This window comes from Pogona vitticeps, chromosome 9 (assembly GCF_051106095.1).
Source record: "Pogona vitticeps strain Pit_001003342236 chromosome 9, PviZW2.1, whole genome shotgun sequence".
In the NCBI taxonomy this organism is placed as follows: domain Eukaryota; kingdom Metazoa; phylum Chordata; class Lepidosauria; order Squamata; family Agamidae; genus Pogona; species Pogona vitticeps.
This window is the reverse complement of record NC_135791.1, coordinates 15,688,685-15,695,064: the sequence shown is the minus strand read 5'-3', so window position 1 is coordinate 15,695,064 and position 6,380 is coordinate 15,688,685. Positions and strand designations below refer to the sequence as shown.

The window sequence follows — 6,380 nt, the reverse complement described above, 5'->3', positions numbered from 1 at the left end:
GGGTATAAATAAAAAGATGGGTGGTTTTCCTTCACTTTCATGTTCTGTTTCTTAGTTATCACTAGGGGAAGGATTTCTATGACATGTCATTTCCCCCCTACATCCTATGTTTGAGCTTATGCATAGGTTTGAACATGTTTATGAGTAATTGCTTCAAACACATAGGTTGCAGAGAAAATGTGAAATGTCATAGAAGTCCTCCCCCTAGTCACAGTTGGGGCACAGGACCTTGCTGTACTGCTTTCACTAGCACCCTGGCATAGAATAAATCAGGAAGTGAAGATTGCTATTGGAGCACAACCAAGAAAAAAAGTGTAATCCATTAGCCAGAGAAGGAAGGAAATGGTGAAAATGCACTTCCTGACTCACAAGAATACGTCAAGGGGAGGGGAGACCTCACTGCACCTTGTTGGCCAGTGAGCCGATGAGGGAGGTTGTTCTGGCTTTCCTTCCAAGAAATAATGCTTACTTAAAATGAGACCAACTTGGTCTCCTGCTTTGATTTAGGAGCAACTGTCCCAAACTGAGCTCCCCCCCCACTCCCCATGCTTTTTTTTCATTTCATGATGGGTCTACAGTCTTACCTTCCAACAATGTTTGTTCCATTCTGGTATCTTTGCACAGAATCTCAGGGTTAGAGAGCAAAGCTGTGTTGGATAAGATCTATTAACCTTTGTCACATATGCCAGATTCAGGCCAGAAATAAACTTTTAAACCTTGACAGTTAACATGGTAACAATAAAAATAGATTATTATGAATGCATAAATATTAAACACAGGACTAAACACCAAATGTTCCATTGGCAACATGTGATCTTTCAAATGGATAGTATACTGACTTATCATTTTCCATATCGTAATGGAGAGTTGCCGGGTAGGTGGACCTCGTCAGCCTTGGAAGGCAGCCCACCTAGGAGAAGGAAAACTAGATTTCAAACCTCCACCGACTTGTGGCTACATCCAATGATGGAAAAGGCTTCAGGAGTTAACCTCGAGGCAAAATAGTCTATAGTCTATAGGGGTTGTATCTCCTTGACCTATCCCTTTGAGAGGAGGTCTTGAGGGCCTGTATTGTGTGTTGGGCTCGCTAGACAGATTAGGGATTCTGTTGGTGTACCGCCCACCTTGCTGTGTGCCAACAGTATCCCTGCCTGAGCTGATGGAGGTGGTCTCGGACCTGGTGTTGAGGAATCCCAGGCTCTTGGTGCTGGGGGACCTCAACATTCATGCTGAGTCTGCCTTGACTGGGATGGCTCAGGACTTCATGGCCGCCATGACAACCATGGGACTGTCTCAATGTGTCATCGGCCCGACACATGAGAAGGGCCATACCTTGGACCTGGTTTTCTCAATGGGACTGGAAGATGGTGGTCTGGATGTGGAGGGGCTGGTTGTGACCCCATTGTCATGGTCAGACCACTTCCTGGTCAAGTTTAGTCTATTAGCTTCTTCTCCCCTCTGCAAGGGTGGTGGATCCATTAAGATGATCCGTCCTCAAAGACTAATAGATCCAGATGGATTCCTGAATGCTCTGGGGGATTATCCGTCTGATATGGTCGGCGCTCCTGTCGAAGCTCAGGTCTCCCTATGGAATAGGGAGATGACCTGGGCAGTTGACACGATTGCGCCTAAGCGCCCTCTCCCTGCACGCAGAGCCCAGACAGCTCCCTGGTATACTTCTGAACTGCGGGCGATGAAGCGAGAGGGGAGACGGCTGGAGCGCAGGTGGAAATCCCACTGGGAGTCCGATCGAGCACGACTTAGAGCCCATTATCGGGCCTATTTCGTGGCAATACGGCTGGCGAAATGGCAATATTTTTCCAGCCGTATTGCTTCCTCAGAATGTCGTCCAGCAGAGCTCTTTCGGGTGGTCCGGGATCTTCTTCAACCAGGAAATCCGGTGGAGGTCCCGGACTGCTCATCAGCTTGCTGTGATGAGTTTGCCATCCATTTTGACAGAAAAATCGCTCAGATTCGCAGTGGGTTGGACTCCACAGTTACTGCAGAATCAGAGGATGTGTCCAGCGTACCGTGCTTAGGTCAAGTATTAATGGATGAGTTTCAATTGTTGAGACCTGAGGATGTGGACAGGGTGCTTGGATCTGTCCGTCCTACTACCACTCCGCTTGACCCTTGCCCATCCTGGCTAATTGAAAGATCTGCCGGGGGGTTCGCACCTGGGTCCAGGAGAGAGGGAGTGGTCCTTACTGCCTTGAAAGAGGCGGTAATTCGCCCACTCCTTAAAAAGCCTAACCTGGACCCAAGGCTGGTGATTAACTACCGACCAGTAGCGAACCTCCCTTATTTGGGCAAAGTGTTGGAGCGGGTTGTGACTGGGCAACTCTAGGCGCTGCTGGATGAAACGGATTTTCTGGATCCATTTCAATCGGGTTTCAGGCCTGGTTTTGGTACAGAGACTGCCTTGGTCGCCCTGTATGATGACCTTTGCCAGGAGAGAGACAGGGGGAGTGTGACCCTGTTGATACTCCTGGACCTCTCAGCGGCTTTCAACACCATTGACCATGGTGTCCTTCTGGATAGGCTGGCTGGGTTGGGAGTTGGGGGGAACTGCTTTACGGTGGTTCTGCCCCTTCCTGGCTGACCATGTCCAGAGGGTGGTGCTGGGGGACAGTTGCTCTGCCCCATGGCAGTTATGTCATGGGGTTCCTCAGGGCTCAATACTGTCCCCCATGCTGTTTAACATCTACATGAAACCACTGGGAAAGGTCATCAGGAGGTTTGGGCTGAGGAGTCAGCAATATGCTGACGATACTCAGCTCTGCCTCTCGTTTTCCACCAATCCAGGTGAGGCAGTTTCTGTGCTGAACTCGTGTCTGGACCTGATAATGGACTGGATGAGGGTTAATAAATTGAAACTCAATCCAGACAAGACGGAAGTGCTGTTAGTGGGTGCTTCGCCGGACAGGTTGGAGGGCCGTTTCCCTGCCCTGAATGGGGTTACACTCCCCCTAAGGGACAGGGTCCGCAGCCTGGGGGTGCTCCTGGACCCCAGTCTAACTTTGGAAGCCCAGGTGGACTCGGTGGCCAGAGGCGCCTTCCTTCAGCTGCGGAAATTATACCAGCTGCGGCCCTACCTGGACCAGCGGAGTCTCATGACAGTTACACACGCACTGGTAACATCTCGTATAGATTATTGCAATGCGCTCTATGTGGGGTTGGCTTTGAAGACCGTCCGGTGACTGCAACTGGTCCAGAATCGAGCTGTGCAGCTGGTGAGTGGTGCGGCCACTAGAGAACACATCAAACTGATTCTGTTTAAGTTACATTGGCTACCAGTTGCTGCCCGGGCCCAATTCAAAGTGCTTGTTTTGACATATAAAGCCCTAAACGGCTTGGGCCCTGGATACGTGAAGGACCGCCTCCTTCCATATGAACCTACCCGGCAGTTAAGATCTAACCAGGGGACCCTTTTGAAAGAGCCATCCCTTAAGGAGATAAGAGGGAGGGCTTGTAGAGAAAGGGCCTTTTCGGCAACTGCCCCCAGACTATGGAATGCCCTCCTGACTGAGATTCGTCTGGCGCCGATGCTGATGACATTTCGGCGCCAGGTCAAAACCTTCCTGTTCCAGAAGGCTTTTAACTGAAATAATATCAACTGTAGGTCTGATGGCAATTTTTAGAATATATATTTTAATTGCATTTTAATTATTTTGCCCTTTTATTTTGCCTTTTTATTGTATTTTAAATGTTGTAAGCCGCCCAGAGACCTTCGGGTAGTGTGGGCGGCATATAAGTTAAATAAATAAATAAATAAATAAATAAATAAATAAATAAATCTGGAGCCGGAGTCTCAGAGGCAGTTCGTGTCGTTCTGGCAACTCCTGCAACATCACTGGAACCAGTTGTATTGGCTCTTGCCTTTCCATTGGACTATTTCAGTGACATGGAGAGGGGGGATTTGCTGCTTCCGTAACAGTCTATCCTCCATATTATTTTACCCAGGCTTCGTGCTCTGGAGAGGACAGTCATACAGAGCATGTTACAATAGTCTCTCGAGACTGAAGGATGCCTAACATAAAAATGATCTATATTATGAAGCTAGAAAATTTTTTTAAAAGCCTTTAGAAAAGTTTCTGGCTCACTTTGCTTTTAGTTCTAAAATGCTGAAAGTATGAACAACTGTTTTCTTCCCACCAGTCATTAAATACGTTGAAACGAAGTCCCACAGTTTTTTTTGACAAACACAACTATTATCCTGTGCATGTCTACTCAGAGGTCAGTTCCCAGTCCTAGGATCTTATTCTCAAGTATCGGTTTGTGATTGCCTGTTTAGGCTGTAATTCCTTCTGTATTTTCTTGGATGTAATCTCAATTGAACACACAGGGGATTACACAGAGAGAGCAAGAGTGAAAATGAGAACCCTAATGTTTTTAAAATCTGTTTTAGGGATAAAAAAAGGCTAAGGTAAAGGTTCCCCTTGACATTTTTAGTCAATCATGTCTGACTCTAGGGGGCGGTGCTCATCCCCGTTTCTAAGCCGTAGAGCCAGCGTTTGTCCGAAGACAGTTTCCGTTGTCACGTGTATAGTTAATCACTAAAATATATACATACAGTACACATTTATAAGAGTGATTTACAAACACCAAAGGAAGAAGGCAGAATCCTGGGGGGGCAATGTGTAGCCTGTATAATTAAAATTGTAAACCGCCTGGAGAGTGCTTGTAGCGCTATGGGGCGGTATATAAGTCCAATAAATAAATAAATAAATATAAATTTAACATAAATAGTTTTGTTTGTAAATTACATGTGTGTAATTTAAAAGAGAAGTACTATGAAGAGTATTTGAAGTGCAGAAAATCACTTTCACTAAAATTATAGAGATAACTAAATATTATTCATGTAGGATAATATTTGTTGAAACTGAGTGACTTTTGGAAACAGCACTGAGGAAGGTGCCATAATGCCCCTAGTCTTCGTCTAATTTTACTGGAAGACCAGATCACCACCTTTTCAGTGTCTCCCTTGTTTTTCCCCTGCCTCTTTCATCATATTTCTTAAGGTGGTGGAGAAAGAGCTCGGCATTTTCAAAGAAACCAGGCACCAGAGGGCAGCAGCATTTTGTGCATATTTTTAAATTACACACACAAAAGCCTTGATATGCAGAACTAGAAAGTGTTAAATGTATGTTGAAACCGTGCACTTCCTTTCTTTTGTTTATCTGCTTTTTCTGGCTAAGCTGTAAAACAACAGGAGCAGGTTTTTGAGAGCTTGTGTCAGTGACACATTTGCTCAGGAAAGCCGCTACCCACAAGCCACAAATAAACAAAACCGACTTTCAAAGTAAGCAGGGCTTGTTCTTTTCATGCAAAGCTTGTAATACATATATAGCTTTCAAACAACGCTTATAATACCACTGCAGTGTGCAAATATACTCATCATGAGTCCCTAAACCTCCAATCCATAGAAGAGTCCAAAAATATATGCATCTATCTGTGTCAACAAACCAGTCCTAGCAGGTTTTATCTATCAGTGGAGGTCTTTTGTAAAGCTAATGGGTATTAATTGTCCACTTAAGTCCAAACATTTTTGCTTTGCAGGTAGGATTCCTTAAAACAATGCAGTACAGTAGAACCTCTACTTATGAACTTAATCTGTCCCAGATAATATTTGTAAGTTGAAATGTTTGTAAGTAGAAGCACCATTTCCCATAGGAATGCACTGAAAACCAATTAATCCGTTCTGGCCAAAGAAAAAAATACCCAAAATAAAACACTGCAAGTCCCTGGGGCTGCATAAAACAAAACAAATCCAAAAATAAACAGAAGTATAACCTCACCAACCCAATCCTACCCTGCAAAAGACAACAAAAAGTTTTTAAAAAACAAAAAGGAGCACTTTACCTCCATCACCGCGACTGCTGCTGCCAGGAGGCCTCCCGGGGTCCAGCCGCCGCTGCCGAGCCAGGGCTTCTTTGCTGCCATCAGAGGCTTTCCCGGGGTTCGCCGCAAGCGCTGCCTTTCTCCCCCGCTACGCAGCTTCTCCGCTGCCATGGGAGGCTTTCCCAGGGTTTGCCAGTAGGCCCAGTCTACCCTGGGAAAGCCTGTGTTGGCAGCATGGAAACCCTGGCCCAGAAGCGGATGGCGGCAGAGAAAGGCAGCGCTTGCGGTGAGCCCCGGGAAGGCCTCCCATGGCGGCAGACAACCCGCGCTGTGGCGGAGAAAGGCGGCACTTGCGGCGAGCCCCGGGAAAGCCTGCAACAGCGGCGCTGGAAGCCCAGGAGGCTGAGCCCAGCTGGGATGGTCCGGCGGCTCGCCTCCCGGCAGCGGTAGCAGCAGCGGTGGAAGCCCGGGAGGCTGAGCCTCCCTTTTCCTAACCGTTGGGGCAAAAGAGCTACAAAGAAGCAGCCTCTTCACCACCA

The 6,380-nt window shown here is 46.9% G+C and overlaps 1 long non-coding RNA gene across 1 annotated transcript in view; it reads left to right on the top strand.

Annotated features, from left to right (window-relative positions):
* The window catches only part of LOC140702074 (uncharacterized), a 40,892-nt gene that overhangs the window by 864 nt on the left and 33,648 nt on the right, over positions 1-6,380 (top strand). The window lies entirely within an intron of this gene.